The sequence below is a fragment of the Gossypium arboreum genome, chromosome 12, assembly GCF_025698485.1.
Source record: "Gossypium arboreum isolate Shixiya-1 chromosome 12, ASM2569848v2, whole genome shotgun sequence".
NCBI classification, from domain to species: domain Eukaryota; kingdom Viridiplantae; phylum Streptophyta; class Magnoliopsida; order Malvales; family Malvaceae; genus Gossypium; species Gossypium arboreum.
This window is the reverse complement of record NC_069081.1, coordinates 108230177-108253326: the sequence shown is the minus strand read 5'-3', so window position 1 is coordinate 108253326 and position 23150 is coordinate 108230177. Positions and strand designations below refer to the sequence as shown.

General features: G+C 31.5%; 1 long non-coding RNA gene across 1 annotated transcript; it reads left to right on the top strand.

Moving 5' to 3' along the window:
* The first annotated feature begins 8449 nt into the window (after positions 1 to 8449).
* Positions 8450 to 9266, top strand: LOC128285211 (uncharacterized). The gene is made up of 2 exons (XR_008275658.1): positions 8450 to 8590; positions 8779 to 9266. It is a non-coding gene; the product is annotated as an uncharacterized LOC128285211 (long non-coding RNA).
* Positions 9267 to 23150: the final 13884 nt, after the last annotated feature.

The following is a 23150-nucleotide window of genomic DNA, read 5'->3' as shown; positions in this document are numbered from 1 at the left end:
GGCACATAAAGTGCCCGATCGGTAAAGTCGATAAATCCGTACTCTTCCAATCCTATGGCATGCTAATTATATCCGACTAGCCCGACAAGTTAATAGGAAATTTAATTCTTATTCCAATTTTACTTAATATTCATATTTACCCTATTAACAAGACTGGACTTTGGCGGATATACTGATTCCAACCAAACACACCAAGATGGCATTCAAGGCTGAACACTTCCAAATCCTATGGCATGCCAACTATATCCGACTCATCCGACTAGTTAATAGGGTATTCAAATCATTTTTCTATTTCAAATTTGCTTTTAATTTAATCACAATTTCTCATATTTCAATATCCAACCAATACACATTTCAATTAATCATAATTCCATTCCATTCAATTCAATTCAATTCAATTCAATTCAATTCAAATTCACTTTTCCACTTTCTAATCAAGATACAATTCAATACCAATACATATTTCAGATATTCACATATAATCATACTTGGTTCAATTCCAACCACTTTTCAATCAATACACAATTCACATATTTACACATATTCATAATTTATTTTATTTTTATTCAATTCATATTTTTATTTATTTATTGTCCAATCAAATTTAAAATCACTAATTTCTTTTCAATCAATATACATTTCAAATAATCACATTCAATTCAATTTGGTTCAATTCCATATCATTCAATCAAAGCCATTCCAATATTAACTTCTCATGTATTTTATTTGTCTCACTTTTCCAATCAATTTACATTTTAATTTCAATTTCAATTTCAATTCAATAACAATTCACATATATTCATAAACCAATTAAATATAATCAATATTCAATCCAATTCATATAATCATCTCAAAACACCTACTACATATATATATTAAATAATAAATCCAACAATTTAAGTATTAAGTTCGGATTATAGAAATACAAACCGTAATTTCTGAGCTAACTCCCGTTGACTTTGTCTTGACCTTTCTTAGCTGAGATTTCCGGTACCACATTGACTACGAAATTAATACAATTTATAATCATTAATACAATACTAATTTATATCTTGAGTTGCAGAATTCTAAATTAAGATCCGCTAATTTCTCCTGAAACTAGACTCACAAATCTTCTTACCATAAAATTTTCAGAATTTTTCGTTTAGCCATTAAATACAGTTTATTCTTTAAATTCACCCCTATTCTGCTGTCTGACAGTTTCGACCCTTCTTTACTAAAAATTAATTATCTCACAGTACAGAACTTGGATAATATTCCTGTTGATTCCAAATGAAAATAGACACATTAGGGACTCTAAACATATAACTTTAAGCCTCTAATTATTTTTCTTCAATTTTTGGTGATTTTTCAAAGTCAGAACAGGGGAACCTGAATTCATTCTAACCTTGTCTAACAAAACTCATTATATCTCATAATTTATAATTCAATTGCTTACACCGTTTCTTCTATAAGAAATTAGACTCAATAATATTTAATTCCATATTTTATTCATCCTCTAATTAAATTTATACAATTTTTGGTGATTTTTCAAACTTAAACTACTGCTGCTGTCCCAAACAGTCATAATGCGAAATGTTGATTTTCTACTTTAATTTCAATTTAATCCTAACTAAATTCATTTACTTTTTATCTTAATTCATACTTTATTTCTACTCAATTTTTAACCAAAATTAGACATAATTATCTATTTTCATCATAAAACTATAATTTCAAAATTCTTTCAATTTAGTCCTTAAAGCATAAAACTTATGAATCACTTTACAATTCAATCCTTATTTCATTTCTAATTTGAATTTCTATCAATTTAGCCCTTAATTCATCTTTTTGTTCAACTTAATCAACACATAAAAATTCATTAACTTCCTAACTTTTGATATAATTCATGTAGTACTCTTCTCTTGAATTCCATAAACATCAAAATTGCAAGAAAAGGGATCAAATTGACTTACCTAATAAAGCTTAAGGCTTCAAAAACCCCAATTTTCTTTTTATTTTTCTTTCCTTCTTTTCTTTCCCTTGTTTCGTCTCCTTCTCTGTTTCTTTATCTTTCTTTTTCTTTTGTTTTACTTTATATATATATAATAATAATAATAATAATAATAATAATAATAATAATAATAATAATAATGACTTTATTAAATATCTACTTAATATCAAATATTTATTTTACACTTGGACACACATATATTATTACATTTGTATTTCATCCTCATCATACACTTGTCATTTTACATTTATTTATCATATAAATATATTATAATATAATTATTTATTTAATAAATATCTTTCATTAAATAATAAATATCCATTTAATATCAAATACATATATTACAAATGTATGTATTTTTTTATTAATACATTTGTACCAAATCATTACCATACACTTATCTTTATTTAATCTATTCATCATGTAATATCAATTTAATAATAATAAATACATTAATTATTTACTTAAATAATAAGTAAATATATACATGTATTACAAATGTATGTATAATACTTATTACACATGTATTTTATTTTTGCCATACACTTGTCACTCCTTTGGCTTATTTACTTATTTAGTTCTTTCAATTTCTTTATCCTATAATTAAACTTTCACATTTCATTCAAGTTAATCCTTTTATCTAATTATCCTTTATTTAAGCTAATTTGCTTCATTAAACTTTAATTAATCACTCTCTTAATTTCGTAAATATTTTTAATAAATATTTACAAATTTATTTTCAGAAACCGAAACCGAAAATATACTTTTTCGATAACTGTAAAAATTGAATCATTGCATATAAAATTTCAAAACCATTTAAATTTATATTCATGAAATATTGACAAGGTTGAATAATGATCACACAAAAATCCTCGTGGTGTAAATCATGATACTGATTTATAGTTAGGATAATGTACAGTCAAACTTATATATATATATATATATATATATATATATATATATCTCCTACGGATAAATCATATTATACCATGATAAGACAACCCAAACTAGATTATTAATATAAAGCTCAAATAAAATTTAATAAGAAGAGTAGAAATAGACCCTACCAAAACAACTCACACGACAATTTTGCAACATATCGTGGGACCAATTAGCTTATCTTTTAGATTAGTGAAGATGTGTATGCAAAAATTTATTCCTCATGGTATATATGAATCTAATCCCCATTGTCGAAACTATTTTTGAAAACGAGGATCGACTTTATATTTTGAAAAGAAAACGAAAATTGGGAGTCGCCACCGATTTTTATTAAGTGTTATCGGATCACCTTTGTTTTAATAAAATATTTGAGTCTACTAAAACGACATTTTTGGTCTACGAAATTTGAGAGAACGGGTTCGAGAGTCGGTTACGTGCGAGGAAGGGTTAGCACCCTCGTCACGCCCAAAATTGGTACCTAATAGATTAATTAACGTCTTAAAGTCAAAAGTTGAAAAGATTTTAAAATAAATTTTAAAATACGATCCATTTTTATGAATGTTTGGATAACTTGAAGTGGATATTAAAATTCTCTTGTTTCGAAGAAATAAAATATCACATCCAACACGTAGGACACAATATTTCGAACCTTCGATACCAAAATCATCTCATAATTTCCAAAACTTATGCATTGAAATTTTAAAAGGATATTCGGTCGTTCGGTCAAACGATAGATCGAAACCCAACACGTAGGGCACAATTTCTCAAAATTTCCAAACACGAAATATTACCTTTTTTTTTTTGAAGAAAAATGCAAACGGAATTTTAAAGGGATGTTTGATTATTTATATAAACAGAAAATCGAAACCCAGCACATTAGGACACGATTTTCCGAATTCTCAAACATCAATCATCGCTTTTGTTTTAAAGCTTAGAAAACGCGGATGAAATTTAAAAGGGAAATCTGATTATTTAGACAAATAAAAGATCGAAACCCAACACATTAGGGCACGATCCCTCGAATTTCTAAACATCAAACATTGCCTTTGTTTTAATGGTTTAGAAAACGCAGATCAAATTTTAAAGGGAAATTTGACTATTTAGACAAACGAAAGACCGAAACCCAACACATTAGGGTACAATCCCTCGAATTTCTAAACATCAAACATCACTTTCGTTTTATAAAGTCGACTCAAAATACATTAATTTGACTTGAAATAAAGTGGAATCATTAATTGGATTAATAAGTTGAAAACTACAATGCGACAATTGCGAATGAAAGGCGAATAAACATGAAAAAATATACATGGATAGCGAACTCTATTAATGAATGAAAATAGTATAAAAATAAAATAAAATAAAACAGATTAACATACGCACAATAGTAATGAGCTCACATCCAAACAATAATAATCAAAATAATGAAAACTAAAAAACATAGCTAATTAAAGAAACAAATCAGAATAAAACTGTAACAAGTTGTCAAACATAGATAAATAAAATTAAGGTAGCAACACAAAAGACTAATGGATAATATGAAATAATATGAAAACAAAAAAAACACATATAACAACATCATTTAAATATCAACACAAATAATCAAAGACCAATGAATTAAATAAATTAAAAATAATAATAATATGGAACAAATCAGAATAAATAAATGTAAAACGATTTTGAAATGATAATAATGAGTTTTAAAATAAATAATGTAAAAGAGTTTTAAAGTCCATAATATACCAAACAAAGATTTTTCTTTAAAAAATGTATATATATGTAAGTATAGGATAAATAATATGAAAGAAAGATATTAAAATGGGTAATAAATAAAATATTTTAAAATAAATAAATAGAGTTTATATATATATATATATATATATAACAATTTAAAATAGATAGTTTAAAATATATAATATATAATATATAAAAGGAAATTTGAAGTAAAACAGTGTATATATAAAAGGTTTACATATAAATATTATATATATAAAAACATTTAAAGTAGACAATATAATATATACATGTAAAACTTTAAAATAATCATATACAAGAAACTTACAACAGATAATAAAATTTTAAAAATATTTAAAACAAATAATGGATATAAAACTATTCAAAATAAGAGACATAAAACAGTTTAATATAAAGTTTAAAATAAATCATATAGTTTTAAATAAATAGAAAAGTTCAAATTTACACGAATAAGGGCTTGATTGAAAATAAAATAAAATTTTAAGGTCCAAATTCGAAAAAGATAAATGCAAGTATATAAAAAAAGGACTAAATCAAAAGTGAAATAAAATTAAAGAGACGAATTTAAAGAAAATAAAAAGAAAATAGGACTGGATTAAAACAAAACAGAAAAGCGGAAGGGCTCGAAGCATAAATAACCCAAAAGCCAAAGAAACGTGCGGATCCTTCATCGATCGGGTCGGGTCGCATGGGCATGGACTAAAACGGCGTCGTTTTGGCGCCTAAAGCTAAGGCCCAAAACGGGGCCGTTTTGCATCATTATATAAACCAATTTTTTTTTAAACAAATTCATTTTTCTCACTTCTTCAAAAAAAAAAAAAACAGATTCTCTCAAATGCTCTCCTCTCTCCCTTTGTCTGCGAGCTCCGGCGAGAACTCCGATGCCGGTACCTGCTGTCCACCGTCACGCCGGCCGCCATGTCGCCAAATCTTCCCCTTTTTTCTCGGCGGTCTAAAAAAGGGTAAGTCCTCTTCTTCTTTCTTATTTTTATTATATATATGAGGAAACCGATTCGAAAATAAGGAAAAATAAAAGAAAAAATAAGAACCTTAACTCCCTTTTTTATTTTTTGGCTTTTTGATTCTGAAAATGCGGGTGATAGAATATTTTTTGTATTCTCCAAAATCCCCCCTATTACAAATGATTTCTTTTCGGCTTTATAGCCGATTACAACATTAGAAAAATATTATTTTTCTTTGTCTCTGCTACTGTTTGCGTCTGTTGCTCCTTTTCTGCTTTGCGTGTTTCTTTTCCATTTTGCAGGTAGAGTCGGAGCTGGTGGTACGGGCTTTGGGACGGAGCTTATGTCTCGAGCGTTGTGCACGATGAGGCCAGCACATGAAGGAGCGACGCAAGATACTGGTATAGGAACCCTAGGGTTTCTTCTTTTTCTAATAAATTTGGACTAGGGGTTGGGCTTGTAAAATTGGATAGTGCCTTGGGCCAAGCATACTTTACATTTGGGCCGCTCTTGTAATTGGACTGTTTCTTTGTCTTGGACTTTATTTATTTTTTTATTATTGTAATGGACCCGAGTAAATTTGGGCATTTACACCCATTTTGTGAAAAAAAGAAGAGGGAAATGGGTTGCTATTTGTCATAATGAGAACGGAAGATGAGCCTTCATCACATTTTGTTCCTTTAATCCCCATTACTTTTACATACATATGAATCTAAAGCTGTGTTTCTTTCAATTTAAAGCAACCTTCCTAACCCATTATTGGTAAAAGTATACTGCAGGCTACCATGAATGTATTTTATCCATTTTATTTAATAAATAAATAAATTAGACTTTATATATTATATTGAAAAGTAAAATATTTTTTCTATTAAAATTTTTATTAATTTATATTGTTAAAATTGGTGTAAATGACATAATAATCAATAACATGTGACATACCATGTTCCTTAATGGTTGTGTACAAGAACTTATTTTAAACTGTAAAAATAAATGAAACTTTTAACAGAAAAACTAATTTATTTCTTAATCTAAAGTATAAAGATTAATTTATTAAAATTTTAAATTAAAAAATAAAATACAAATTGATTTTTAGTACATTATTCATAGCATTATAAAATGATATTTTATAAAGTAATTTAATTGAGCCGGAACTGAAAATGTGACTATTTCAATATCTTTAACATTGATTTTTGCTATTAATACTTGAGTGTCGGTTCTTGGGAATAAATAGAAAAGTAAAAATGTTTTTAACAAAATAATTTCAATGTTTAGACAATTTAAGAAGGTAAGATAGATATAGATTGTATGCGTGTAATAAATATTCATGTGGAATACTTCATGTTCTTCAACTCTTCTACAGTCCTTCGGGATACGGTCAGTCTTACAAATAGAATTATAGGTATCCAATGAATTGAGAGAGAGAGGGGGAGAAGTCAAACCCTTCACATGTTTTACATTAAAGAAGTACGCTTTCCTGCTTATTTCCAATGAAATTTTGGGATTTTCTTATTCACTATAAATATGGGGTTCGCTAAAAAAATAACCTAATATATTAAAAAATACTTTAATAAATAACACACTTTTACTATAATTAATAATTAGATATTAATTAATATTCTTTTATTTTATTGATTGGTTAGTAATTTACATCTTTCTACTATAATGATTAAGAATTAATTATTACCTTTCCACTCATTTTTTATCTCATTTAATTGTTAAACATATTTTTATTATTGTATTATTATTAAATATTATAAGTATTATTATTGTATGATTGTTAAATATTATTATTATTATTAAAGTTATAAGTATTATTATTCAACATATTTTTTTATTATAGGATTATTGTTAAACATATATATGAATACATAAATACAAAAATATGAGCAAAATGCTAAAATATAATAAATTAATATTATTCAACAATAATCCTCTATAGTTATAACAGGTGTTTTTTAAGAAGATATTTGGAAAATGTACTAATTTACAACAAAATTAAATTTTCCGCTTTTTAAGATGTTGACTCTAATTTTTGGACTAAATTAATTACACTAATTAATTTAAGATGTTGAAAATGAAGATATTTGGAAAATGTACTAATTAATTTTTTGGATCACATTAATTTCTTTGGACCACATTAATTTAAGATCTTGACTCTAATTATTGTATTAACAAAAAGACTCATTGGGAAAGACACTCATCCAATAAAATAAGAAATGCTGTAATCAATCACACGAAAAATGAGAATTAGGATGTTTTTTTAGTATGTTGGGGTTTTTTTTTAGCCAATCCCTATAAATATAAATTATTTTATTATATTGTGAGCAAAGCGCACAAATGTTTGTTTTCCTTTCATATTAAAAATTGAGAGGTAATTATAAGAAATCAAAATCGCATTAAAGGAGAGATGTAATTTCAAATTTTGTTAATAATATTATTAAGAAAAATAATCATAATTCTCAAATATGAATCTTAAAAATAATTATATATAGAAAAATCAAAGTAGACTTTAATTTAATTGGTAACAAAAATAGAAAACCTTAAAACTCAATTATGTACAAAACTAATGCTGACTTATCTTTGGTGGCATTAATTATATTCAACAACCTCCATTACTTTCAAGTGAGGTTTCAACATCATACTTAAAAGGATGATTTCCTCAATGAAAATAGACAACAGTATTTCCTTATTATAGATAATATATATTAAAATATCTTAATGAAGGTGTATTACCAAGATTATTACTAATTGGATTAAGGTGTGTCTGCCTGATATAATCACCAGCAATAAGAGTGCTTTTATTGAAGGGAGGAATTTGGTTTATGACGTGTTACTTGCTTAAGAAATTGTATTTGGTTATGAGTGAAAGCATTTATCTTTTAGGTGTGCCTTAAAGATTGATCTTAGGAAGGTTTTCGATTCTCTCGATTGGAACTTCATTTTGCAGGTATTGCAAGTGTTTGGCTTTCCTCACTTATTCTGTGGTTGGATTAAAAGTTATATCACTGGGCCCAAATTTTTAGTTTCTATTAATGGAGGGCTTGAAGGTTATTTTCCAGGTTCCAAGGTGTTAGATAAGGGGATAAGCTATTCATATTGGGGATGAATGCCTTATCTGTTTTTTGAATTGTGCAGGTAAACATGGTGTCTTCAAATTTCATCCTAAATGCAAACGAATTCAGTTAACTCAATTGTGTTTTGTTGATGACCTTTTGATCTTTACCAAAGGGACAGTGGAATCAATTGTTGCTATAAAAGAAATTCTTGATTATTTCTACTATGTTTTTGGTTTGCAAGTTAATAGATCCAAGAGTGAGATGTTCAATCAGGGATGAGTCAACTTGATCTTCAACGAATTATGGAGCTAATTAGTTACAAGCTCAGATCCTTACGGGTTACATATTTCGGGGTTCCCTTACTGGCTAGAAATTTGAAAGAAAATGACTGCAAAATTCTCATTGATAAGATTACTATTAGAATGCAAAGTTGGACTTCAAAATATCTTTCTTTTGCAGGGAGGTTGCTGTTGGATCTAGTGCCTTAAATGTAATATTTTCGTTAATATATACTTGTAATTTTTTCGAATAGATTGGTTAATAAAACAAATTCATTGATTACATTAATATACTTTGTATAGTTTTCCTCATATGGTTTTTACACTCAAAGCAAAATGGAAGCAAATATTACTCATTGGTTGTCTAAATGTTTAACAAATACCAAGCGGTATTACGTGGCCAGATTGTAGTATGAAAATATAGCTTGTATTAATATACGAATCTAAACATATCCTTAGTCTAATAAAAAATGAGCAAATTGATTAAAAGACTAATATGTCGTCTATCAAGTCTAATTGGGGAAATGTCTTGTCTTGGGCATTAAAGTGGATGACTCCTAGAAGATAGAGATATAGATGTGACTGACTGGACTGATAGGACATCAGACAAGACCTAAGCATAATAAATCCTGAATTCGTTTATTGATTTATTCACTTGTGGCATTCATAATTGTGGACTATATATGTATGACTCGTACACCTTGATATAAGTAAAAGCCTGAGTTCAAATAGATAAGGAATCAAAAGCTGGTGTGTTGGGTGTACGACTTCTGTAGTATGTAGTTTCATTTGTAACAGCTCGTTTTCAGTTAAATTGGAATTGTGGTTTTCGGACCACAAATCTGAAGTCAGAATAAAATTTATTTTAATATTATTTTTTGGTCTACTATATGATATAAATATCGTATGAAAATTTTGTTAAGAAATTTTACCGTTTGCATACCTAGCTTGATAAAAGGACTAAATTGCATAAAGTGCAAAAGTTGAATTCTAATAGCTAAAGGTATCAAATAGCTATGAAATTTAATTTGAGGTCATTATATGACAAATAGACCATTTAGAGGAGTTAGTAGATAAGGATGATTATTCATCATTTGAAATTGAAGAAAATATTAAGGTTAATTTTGAAAAGATGATAAAATAATAATGATAAATGAAATAAATAATTAAATTAATATCATTTTCATCATCTTTCCTAAAATGAAAATAGGTAAACCCAAGCCATGGAAGTTGAGTTCTAGCAAACTTATTTGGCTTAATTAGGTATGCATTCTTGTCTTGTTTTTAATGATTTTTATGTTTATGAGATCGTAATAACTTAATCTAGCTATCTCGGGGATTAATTTGCAAAAATATTAAAGTATTATAGTTTTCCCATGGATGAGTATAGTTGAATTTTGAAGTTTTATGGTAGAAAATGAAAGGTCGTTGTTAGATAAACAACTTTTGTAAAGAGAATTTTGATGAAATTATGATTTACGGACTAAATTGAAAAGATGATAAATTCACGGAAAAATTCTAAATTTTATGAAATTCATGGGTTGCTATTGATATATATGAAAATCGGCTAGGCTTGAAATAAGGATTAAATTGTATGAATTTCATTTTTCGAGCTTAGGGACAAAATCGTAATTAATTAAAAGTATAAGGGAAAAATAGAAATTTTTCCAAAAGATGTGTGTTGGATTGAATTGAATAAGAATTATATTAAATTGAGTTAAATTCATTCATATAAATCCAGATAGACCTTGTCGAAACAATTTTTTTGAAAACGGTCTACTTATTTAAAAAAACGAAAATGGAGTCACCACCAATCCTTTTTATGAGGTGTGATCGGATCACCTCGTAATTTGATCATTTTAATAAAATGTTTGATTTATTAAAACAACGATTTTTGGTCTACGAAGTTTAGAGAAATGGGTTCGGGAGTCGGTTACGCACGAGGAAGGGTTAGCACCCTCGTAACGCCCAAAATTGGTACCTAATTGATTAATTCGTGTCCTAATATCGAAAGTTGAAAGTTTGAAAATTTAAAATACGATCCTTTTTTATTTGATTTAAAAAATGCTTGAATAAATCGAAACGAATGTTAAAGACCTTCTCGTGTCAAAGTAGCAAAATGCCATATCCCGTAAGTTAGGGCACGATACCTTGAACCTTTGAGAATAAGCTTGTCTTTATTTTCTTATTTTTGAAATCTTACGTGTTTTAATTTAGAAGAATATTCGGTTATTTTGATTTAACGAGAAAAATCGAAACTCTGTAAGTTAGGGCACGACTTTCTCGAGTTTTTAAATACGGAATATTACCTTTATTTTTATTTAAAATTCATGTATTTTGAAATTTGAAGGGATACTTGACTATTTAGGTTTAAAAAGAAAATCGAAACCCCGTAAGTTAGGGTACGATTTCTCGAATCTCCAAAATGCGAAATATTACCTATTTTTAAAAGTTTTCTTTTTGACTTTGGATGAAAATTAATGCAATTTTAAAAAATGGTATGTGAATAAAATATTATTTTATAGCATTAATAATAAAATAAATAAAATAATTTAGGATAAAAAATGAAAGGAAATATGACTAATATCAAATTAAATATTTAGGAAGTAAAATTATAATAAATGAATAGACAAAACAAATAACATTAAATTTAAATAAGTAAAAAAAAAAATAAAACGAGTAGATAATATTAATTTTAAACATTTAAAAAGTAAAAGAATAATAAATGTATAAATAAAATAAATATACGTAACATTAATATTTAAATAATTAAAAAGGTAAATGAGCAAATAAATAAACAAACGATTTAAAGTAAACCAACAACAAATAATTAAAGGAGTATTAAAATTACAACAGTTTAATAATAATAATAATAATAATGACAATAATAATAATAAAATGATTAATTTGAAAGCTAAACAGATTTGAGGGTAAAAATATAAATAAAATAAAGCAAAAGGATCGAATTGTAATACGCTATTAAAGGGAGGGACCATCGGGAAAATTATTCCCCCATCCCAAAACGCACAGCTTCACGGAGGATTAAATTGAAAACAAAATAAAATTTCATGGTATAAATTAAAAACGAAAAAATAGATTTAAAAACCAAAAAAAAATACAGGAGGGCTAAACCCGCAAATATCTCATTAAAAAAACCCTCAATGAAACGGCGCCATTTCACACCTACTATTTAAATCAATTTTTTTACTTCAAAATTCATTTTAACCTTCTTCTTGAAAAAAACAACAAAACTCTCTCAAAACTCTCTCCCCCGTTTCGGAATCTGACTAAACTCCAATCGCAGGACCACAGTGGCGGCCACTGGTCACCGGCGACGGCGCCGCCATCCACGATGGTCGAAAAATTGAAAGAAGATTATTTTTTTGGTCCTTTCAATTCCCGAGACTAATAGGCGTTAATTTTCATCAAAATCGACGAACCTCGGCCACCTATGGTAGCGTGTATAAGAAAAAGGTAAGATTCAACTTCCTTCCTTTATTTTATACTCATTTCTTTTTTTAAAAAAATGAATAAAAAGAAGAACAAAGAATGAAAATAAAAGACCTCCTTTAATTTTTCTTCTGTTGAATACTGTGATTTTTTGTATTTCAATTTTTTCTGTCTCAAAATACATTTGTGTTTTGTGGCTCTTATAACTGAGAAAAATAATACAATGGTTTTTTGCTTGGTTTTTTTTCTTGCTACTGCCTATCTGCTGCTGTCTCTATCTGTCCCTTTTTTGTCTGTTTTGTAGGTACGGGCGAAAGCTGGAGTGGCATGCTAGCATGCGGTGGTGGTAGAGGAAGGTACGGAGTGCTGACGTGGGAGGAGCGGCGGTAGCCAACAGCTAGGGTTTTGTTTGTTTGTTTATTTTTGTTTTAGGGTTTAGTTTGGGTTAGGTTTTCTTTGGGCTGGAATTTTGGGCTGTATTAGGCATTGTAATAAAACTGGACTGTTAATTGTGGACTTTTATTTTTGTTTATTTGGTTTTATTTATTTTTGGTTTCTGCATGGGCCCGGGCAAATTGGGCTAATTACAAACCTAATATGGAGATCGAGGCAAAGAAAAAGTATCGGATTAGTAGCCTTCCTATCTACTAAAACTTATCGAGGTAAATTCGTATAACTAAATTGTACATTTATTTATTTTGAATTGAATATTATTATATGTGATTTGTATAATTTCCATGTATAATTATTAATCACATACCTTGTAACGCCTTAAAAATTGCATATTTTTGTTGTTGCTAAAATATGACAAATATCTGTCAATTTTAGTGGTTATGTATTCTTAGTGTGTTTGGGAGGTCCTAAGTTCAAACCATGAATTGGGAAAATTTTGGTGTTTTGAAGAGTAAAACCCTATCCATGGTTAATAGGCTTTTAAGTAATAGTTGGTAAGTTTATGACTGAATGGGCCTGCTGGTCTGGTGGTTAAGTGGTGTGTTGGTGTGCTAAAGGTCTTGTGTTTGAGTCAAAGTAGGAGCTTTATTTTTGTTACTTGCACCGTATGGGAGTTTGAAAGGGGGTAAAATACTGTAATGGTTGAGTGAAGTTTGAATTTGGTTGTTGAGGGATAGTGGGAGTGTGTTGGATAGTTTTTTAGAGAAAAATAAGGGATTAAGGGTGGTTATCGTATATTCTGTAAGTCTTTTCTTTTTCCCAAAAATCTACACGTTTTTCCCTTCCATTCTCCCTATCGAAATTCTCCTCTCTACTTCACTATCATTACCGTTTGTTTTATTTTTATTTTTATTCATTCTTTCTGCAAGCAAGTGTCCAAGGATCATAGTTTTCGCGCTTTTGAGCTTTGTTGGTAAATTATTTAAGTGCATTTCGTATTGGTAACGAATATTCTATTAATAGGGGGCTGATTTTTGGTATTTAGGTGGAAGATAAGAGGCAGTGGTCAGTCAATCAGGGCTTGAGTGTTGCAAAATTACCGCTACTTGCTTGAGGTAAGGACTTCGATAGATTAAAGGGAGTGTTCCTTCTGATGGTAGCTTTTAGAATCGTGAATTAAGTGATTAATTGAATAGTATTTTGGTTGAATATAGGTTCTAGAGTGTTCGGGGTTTATTTCAACATCAAACTGTAATAGGTGTGTACCCAAAAACGTAGAAAACAGGATTTGAAGAAAGCCAAAAAAGCATACTACCGTTGCCACACAAGTGTGTGGTCGTCCGTATGGTAGGCCGTGCGGGGGAAGACACAGCTGTGCAATTGACGAGTCCAACCGTGCGCACACGACACTATCGTGTGATGGGCAGATGAGGCCGTGTGCGACACACGAGCTCGACCTTTTGGGCCGTGTGGGCCACACGGTCGTGTGAGCCCACACGAGTAGTCCATACAAATGTGTGGGATTCTGGGTCAGGCCGTGTGATCCACACGGTCAAGGCCAATTTGGGCCGTGTGGGTCACATGGGTGTGTGGGCCCACACGGGCAGGCCACATGGGCGTGTGAGCCCATTTTTCTGAAATATTTTGTAAGGTTGCACGGGTCGTCCACGTTGACTGTAGACCTACTATAGGGTCGGTGAGCTTTACTTAGACGCTAATTATGTGATCTGATTGTATGGTGTTTGACTAAGCATGATATCTGTACTGAATTGAATGTATGTTCTGTTATTAGCATATTTGCATGTCATTTATGTTATGTTGCATTGCATCGGGGTGGGTTGATGATATTTGAAAGAAGTATCAAAAAGGCTCTTAAGCTTGTTATCTGGCAGCTCAGCTACAATCTTCTGATTATGTGCCGCATTTTGGTACAGCATGGTGTGTAGGGATGGGTAAGTTGATTAAATCCCCACATGGTGTGTAGGTGTAATAGCCCGGTTTTAGCTAAATTGTAACAGTGGTTTTGGAACCACAAATCTGAGGTCATAAAATTATTTTATTATTATTTTTGGTGTTTACAGTATGTGAATATGGATGTGTGAAAATTTTGTGAGCTAATTTTATCGTTTAATAGCTCAATTTGAGAAAAAGGACCAAATCGCGTAAAATGAAAAAGTTGCATTCTATATGGTAAATGTGTCTATTTGCCATGGCTTATTACATGGGAGGTTCTAATGTTGTAATTAGACCATGAATAGTGGGAATGGACATAAATGGGCATCCAATAAGTTGTTTTTAAATGATTTAATTAAGGGTAAATTTGTAAAATGGTTATAAATGATAATAAAAGAAAACAAAACAATTTCATTTTAATTTTCATCTTCCTCAACCGATTATAAGAAAGAAAATAGGGTTTTGAAAGCTTTGGATAGTTCGACCATTGATGTTTAAGCATATAAGTCTATTTTTTATGATATTTATGTTTTTGTGATCGTTGCTTTGAGTACTAGCTAGCCCATACCTTAATTTTTGAGTTTTTTAATAATTTTGAAAGTTTCCATTGATGAATTCATGTGTTTTATGATGTTTTATGATGAATTATGAAAGCTTGGTGCTTGATATACATGTTTTGTAAAGTGATTTTGAATAAAAATGCATATTAGGGATTAAATTGAGAAAAGTGTAAATTTAAGGGTTAAATTATAAAATAAATGAAAAATATGGGCTGCAGGGGGCACTATAGTAACTCGGTACACATGGGTTTGTAATGAATTGGTGTAATTTTATATATTTGTGAGATAGGGATTAAATTGTCAAAATGTGAAAGTGTAGGGGCTAAAGTGAAAAAATGCCCAAATGTATATTTTTGGATGAAATTGAATGAATAGGAGATTAAATGCGTTAATTTTGAATTTATATAGATCGAGAAAGAAAGAACTCGGATTTAGGTAGGGGAAAATTGAAGGTTATCTAATAATTGATCTGATTCGTCAATTCTGAGTACGAGGTAAGTTCGTATGTGATAAATGAAGTTACAATTATGTTTTTATTGCTTTAATAATGCATAAATTTTATATATGTGATTACGATTGCGTATGACGATAAATCGACTATGTTTGGCACTTAGTGTGCGTTTCAAAATAGCTTCGGCTATAAATAGCACTTAATGTGCAAATTGGAATACCTTCGGCTATATGAGTAGGGGTGTGCAAAATTCGGGTAAAATCGAAAAAATTCGGTTAACCGATCGAATTCTGTTAATCGGTCAGTTAACCGAATTAATTCGATCGAAATTGATTAATAATTTTTAAGTTTTGGTTAACGGTTAATTCGGTTCAAATCTGGTAGGTTAACCTAATTTTTTTACTAAATGAAAAAATTAATAAATAAAATTATAATATATAAATAGCCCACTATTGATTAAACCCAATCCAACTTAAACTCAAATACCCAATCTAATATATATTAACCCAATCATAAAAATTACAAATAATTTAATAAATAAAAATAAAAATCTAAATCTAAAACTAAAAATAAAATTAAAAACATATAATTTTATACAAATAATTTGGTTAATTCGGTTAATTTGGGTAATTCGGGTATTTCGGGTAATTTGGTTAATTCGATTAATTCGGTTAATTCGGTTAATTTTATACTTATTTTAACCAAAAATTAAAAAATATATAATTTTCGGTTAATTCGGTTAACCAACTGAATTAACCGAAAAATTTTCGGTTCGGTTGCTTTTTTAAAAAAATTCTGGTTCGGTTAACGATTAAAAATTTTGAAAGGTTGGTTAATTCGGTTAATGTTATTTCGGGTCGGTTAACCGGTCAGTTAACCGATTGAACACCCCTATATATGAGGCACTAAGTGTGCGATATCGAGATAGCTACGGTTTAATGTGATGGCACTAAGTGTGCGAGATCATTATAGCTTCAGCTAATCATTGATGTACTAAATGTACGAATTCTTAGAACATTGAAAGACTTCTGAATGAATTAAAGTATTTAACAAAGAGGTGAGAATGAAATAAATAAATACGAAAAAGTTCAGGTATGTAGGATACCTATGTGGTAGTTGATACTATGTGTATGAGGCTTGATGAATTTGCATATACATGTTAAATGGTGGTGGACTGGATTTGAATGATGATATAAGAACTAATAAGTGTTTATTAATTGATGTTTTGTATTATATGTGTTGTAGGCCAATTTTAACCCATTTACATCAAAACCCAATTTAGCCTTACCTAACCCACCAAAATTAAACCCAAAACCCAAAATCTTAACTACCCAAAGTCCAATTTACATCAAAACCCCAATGGCCCAAACCCTAAGCCCAAATCAAAATAAAAAACCCTAGCCCACAACCTAAACTTTTCTCAACTAAATCTTAGCCTTTGCCACCACCAACTCCACTAGCCACACTTGCTCCACTACCTACTCCACTAGCCACACTTGCTCCACCACCACTTGTACCTACAAATGAAGACATAAACAATAAAAAATATTTTGTAAATGGCTATATAAGCCTTCTCATATTTTGTATTTAGGAAAAAATGGGGAGTTTTTTTTTTGGGAGAAAGATTGTAAAAGATTTTTGGAGAGGTTTTTTTGAGAGTAATCAAGGAGAACAGTTTGTGGAGAGGAGAGAATTTTTGGAGAGGAGAGAATTTTTGGAGAGGCTAAGTTTTGAAGAGATTAATCAAAGATCAAAGCAAAAAAGGCTTCTTTGTCTATCCTCGTTTTAAGTTCTTTGTTTGTTTATTGTTTTCCTTTCAGTTTTATTTTGTTTTTTATACAAATGTAAAAATAAAAGTAAGAAGCTTACCCATATTTTCATTACCGAAAAAGTTTTTTTGAGGTCCGACCATTGATGTACGGTGGCACCGATGATAGCCATGGTTGTCCCAATGATCGAAGCAAGGCCGGACCGATGGCCGGATTTAGAAGGGAGGAGGAGAGTGTTATTTTAATATTATTATTATTATTATATATTATTATTATTACTTACACACTTTCATCATCCTCATATATATATTATTTTCTATTTTACCATTAATATTATTATTAACGTATTATTTTTTTATTAATGTATTATTATTATTTGCACTATTAATTATGTTATTTTATTATCATTTCTTTTGATTGTCTATGTTAGTTTTAAAATTGGTCATCTTGTAGTTTCCAGTAAATTATTTTTTTAGTATTTGTGTTTTGTAATTTATTAGCGCGACATTTTATTGTTTAAAATAAAAAAGCTTTTCATTTAATTGTTTCTTTTTATTTGAAAGTTTTTTTTTTTAAATAAAGCAATCCTCATATTTGGGAGCTTCGAGAAAATTGTGCCCTAACTTACTGGGTTTCGATTTTCCTCGTTGAATCTAAGTAATCGAGTACCCTTCCTTAAATAAAAAAAAAAGTTTCAAATAAAAGTTTATTCTCGGGAATTCAAGATGTTGTGTCCTAACTTATTGGATATGACACTTTGTTTTCTCGATGTAAGGATTTCTAAAAAAAATAAAGGCAATATTCTGTATTTAAAATTTTGAGAAATTGTACCCTAACTTACTGGGTTCCTATTTTTCATTTGACTCAAATAACCGAACAATTTTTTACTTAAATGCATGGCTTTTGAAAATTAAAAGACAAACTTATTTTCGAGGATTTGAAATGTTGTATCCTAACTTACTAGGTGTGACATTTTATTTTTTTGAGATAAGAGGATCTTAGAATTCCATTTAATTTATTCAAGTGTTCTTTTTAAAAAATAAAAATAAAAGGAATTGTATTTTAAAACATTTTTCAAATTTTCAACATTAGGACATTAATTGATCAATACGGTACCAATTTTGGGCGTTGCGAGGGTGCTAATCCTTCCTCGTGCGTAACTGACTCCCGAATCCGTTTTCTAGTTTTTTTCGTGGGCCAAAAATGTTGTTTTAATAAACTGAAATGCTTTATTAAAATAAACGATCACAAGGTGACCCGATCACACCTAAACAAAAAGGATTGATGGCGACTCCATTTTCGTTTTAAAGTCGATCTCCGTTTTTCGAAATTAAAAATGGTTTCAACAATATGAACTGTTGAGTATAATTGGTACGAACTTACTAAGCCATGAAGCTTACTGTGTGATATTTTTCTATGTTTTACAGAGTATCAAAGATATCTCGGACATCGAGGATCATCGGGAACTATCATCACGCTATCGAAACAACTCGTTGGTACTTTTGAAGCTTTGTATATATAGTATATGGCATGTATTGGCTAGTGAGTTGATAATATGTTTTAAAATGATATTGCCATGAGATTTGGCTTGCTTTTGTTGAAAACGTTGGTATGTATTTGGCCATTTAATTTAGCTTAAATTATGTGTTTGGTATAGTTACTTGTTGGCTATTTTGGATAGTTGTAAGTTGTTGTATTGATGCTTAAAGTATGGAACTTTGAGGTTTGATTTTGAAATGATAGTATGGTGTGGTTTGTGATATGAAATAAATGTGAATTTGGTATGTTTTGTATGTGGAATTAAGTAGTTGAATTGGTTGATGATAGATGGCATGACATGAGTATGAATTGGCATATTTTTTTATTTCTTAAAGATGTACTGAAATGGTGCTATTTTGGTTGCTTTTTGTACTTGAGAGTATGGTGGTAAATTGGCTTTACAATAGCCTATTTTTGTCCACACGGGTAGAGACACAAGGGTGTGTCTTAGCCGTGTGCGACACATGGTCATGTTACACGGCCGTGTGTCTCCTAGGATAGCCCTACGAATTTAAGTCAGTCTTGAGCACGGCCTAGACATACGGGCGTGTGATTGGCCGTGTGACTGAAGTCAGTAACCTCTCCAGTTTTCTCACAGTCAAGGCATACGGACTTGTTTCCGACCGTGTGGTGTAAGTCAGTATGTATGCTCTGTTTTCACACAGTCTAGGACACGGGCGTGTCCAGTAGCCATGTGAGGCACACGGCCTACTTACACGGGCGTGTGACCTATGAATGTAAAATTTTTCTAAGTGTTTAAAATTTTTTATATGTGATCGGTTTAGTCCCGAACCACTCTTAAGCATGTTTTAAGTTTTCGTAGAACCTTATAAGGGACAATGTGAATGTTTGTGAATGGATTTTGATAATGAATGTATAAATGTATGTGAATGGGATGTGTTATTCAGTAATGCCTCGTTACCGTATTCTGGCTTCGGATATGGGTTAGGGGTGTTACAGTAGGGCTGGACGGAGATGGTGTGTAGAGGCTGGTGGGTAGGATTCTGATTTACTGTATCTACATTCTGTACCTGATATGGGCCAAAGCCTTAATATAATTCCGAGATTGTATCTAAATAGGCTAAGGCCCAAATTGATTCTATAATAGGCTTAGGCCCGAACTATAAATGACTATATTCTGATGTATATTTGTATACATAACTTTTTGTGGGGATTACACATTGAGTTTACGAAAACTCACCTATTTCTATTTAATCTGTTCAGGTAATCCGTAGACTTGACGAATTGGTGTAGCAGAGGACTCGGCGGTGGCCACACGTAAATTTTAGACCACTTCCCATTAACTTTTAGGTTTTATTACTTATTTGGGGTTTTGATGTAATTTATGGATTGTTGGTTTAATTTGAGGTTTTATATTGTTTTATGGACGATTAAACTGGATAAACGGTTTTCTTAAAAAGTAAAGTTTTCCTAAACATAAACAGATTTCTTAAAATAAATGGATATTAAAGCTTCCGCTAAAAATGATACGTTTTAAGGCAACTTAACTAGTTAGCGTTCTTCCAAGTTAAACAGAAGCTGATAAACTGAAGGGATTTTAACTTGACAATTCATTATCAAATCCCACTCCATGTGACATCGCCAGATTCGGCCATAATGTCTAGGCCGGGCTTGGGGTGTTACATTTAGTGGTATTAGAGATAGGTTGCAAAACTCGACTGTGGATTTGAGTTTTAAAACTTGGTTTTAAAGAAATGTTCTTTTAAAATGGTTTGAAATATTTTTGACTGAGTATGTGGTACATCAAGTCTCTGGCACCGATGCTGTAAGTGTTCTGAAAACTCTGATAAGTTTTGAAAATACAATTAATATATTCTGAAACTACTGTAGGTAGTATACTGTACTAAACACATTGTAGATAGTGTATACTGTAAACAATAGCAAAACTGAAAACTGTAGTAAGACTGTGATTCGTGATAACAAACTTTAAACTTCTGATACTATTTTTCATAAAATATCTGCTAATAAATATCAAAACTGTAATTGATTCATAAAACTATTAATGTAGATAAACTTCAAATCTACGAGGAGTGCACGAGGTATCCGTGGATGAGGTGCTAGAGGCCATGAAAGAGGCCGTAGAGGGGCTCGAGCTGAGTCCTTTTCATCTGGCAACATGCCTAATTTAGATACGAGTGAGACGCCGGTGACACCTGCTACGGAGACTGGGTCTCATGATCGCACGGTCAGGGACGACGCATTTTCCCAGGATATGTTAAGGATTTTGGAGAGGGTCGCTGTGCCCAATGTTGGATCTAGGGCCGAGGGTCGGTTACGGAACAACTCTAGTCCAACAGGGTTGAGCAATTCAGGGGTGTCACTGGAGTCGCCCTTAATGTGTTCGAGTACTGGATAGAGGCCACGGAAAGAATTATGGATGATCTAGACTTTACCCCTGAACAGAAATTGAAAGGGGCCATTTCCTTACTTCGCGGTGAAGCATACCAATGGTGGCTGACCGTTAAGGAGGGCACTCAACCTGAATGATTGACATGGGATTTTTATAAGTCTGTTTTCCAAGGTAAGTATGTGGGGGCAAGCTACATCGACGCTAAGAGACGTGAGTTTCTGAATCTCATGTAAGGGGATCGCTCAGTGGCCGAGTATGAGGCCAAGTTTCTGAGATTAAGCCACTATGTGCGAGGCATGGTAGCGACTGAATATGAGTGTTGTGTCCACTTCGAGGATGGACTCAGGGTCAGCTTAAGAGTTCTGATAGCTCAGTAGAGGGAGCATGATTTTCTCGCATTCGTAGAGAAGGTAATGATCATCGAAGAGGTAAAACACACTGAGCGCCAAAATAGAGATAGAGAGAGGGGTAAGAACAAGAGGGATTCAGAGCCCTCGAGTTCTATGTTGAGGCCTAGAAAAAAGGCCAGATCTAATGGGCCAATTAGAGTTGGGCCCCCTGTTGCACCTACTTGGATTTTGCCTTGTGGGTGTTATGGTAGACGCCATTCGGGCGAATGTTGGATGACAACTGGGGCATGTTTGAGATGTGGGTCTACTGAGCACCGCGTTCGAGAGTGTCCGCTGAGGGCCAATCAAATGCAAGCTTTGGGTTCTAGTACTGCACAACCACCAAGGGTAGTTCAGCAGCCACCTAGGGGCTGTGGTGGTAACGGTATGGGCCATGGATAGAGAGCACTGAGCAGAGGTGCTGGACATACTAAGGCGAGGCAGCCCGCTCTTGTTTATCCTGCTTATCGACGAGAGGACAAAGATGCTCCAGTTGAGAGTACTATGTCTGAAACTTTGGGGACTCCAATTGAGAGTACTGATAGTAAGGTAACTTTATTGAGTCCTTTAAGGCAATCAGTCTGGGTTAGTAGACTGTATAGAGACATCCCATTAGAGCTTCAAGGGATAGTATTTCTGGCTGATCTGATGGAGCTTCTGTTTGGGGAGTTCGACTTGATTCTGAGGATAGACTAGTTGGTCAAACATCGAGTAAGTCTGGACTGTGCGACTAAGAGGGCCCTTTTGTGGAAGACAACAAGGTAATTGTGATTGGGGAACGTCAGAATTTTTTGACTAATGTGATTTCTGCCTTAGTGGTAGAAAAGTTGGTTCGGGAAGGGTGTGAGGCATTCTTGGTCTACATAAGTGTTTCGAATTCTAGAAGCTCTTCGGTTAAGGACACCAGAATTGTGAGGGATTTTCTGGATGTCTTTCCTGAGGAACTACCGGGTTTGCCTCCGAGTCGAAAAGTGAAATTTAGGATCAAACTTCTTCCGGGTACAGCGTCAGTGTCTATCGCCCCCTACTGAATGGCATCGAATGAGCTTACGGAGCTTAAAGCTTAGATTTAGGAGTTGATGGATTGTGGGTTCATTCGTCCGAGTGTGTTTTCATGTGAAGCACCTGTGTTGTTTGTGAAAAAGAAAGATGAAACAATGAGGATGTGTATCGACTACCGATAGCGGAACCAATTTACAATTCAAAATAAGTACCCACTTCTGAGAATTGATGATTTATTTGACCAGTTCAGGGGGCTTCTGTGTTGTCCAAGATTGATCTACGTTCGGGTTATCATC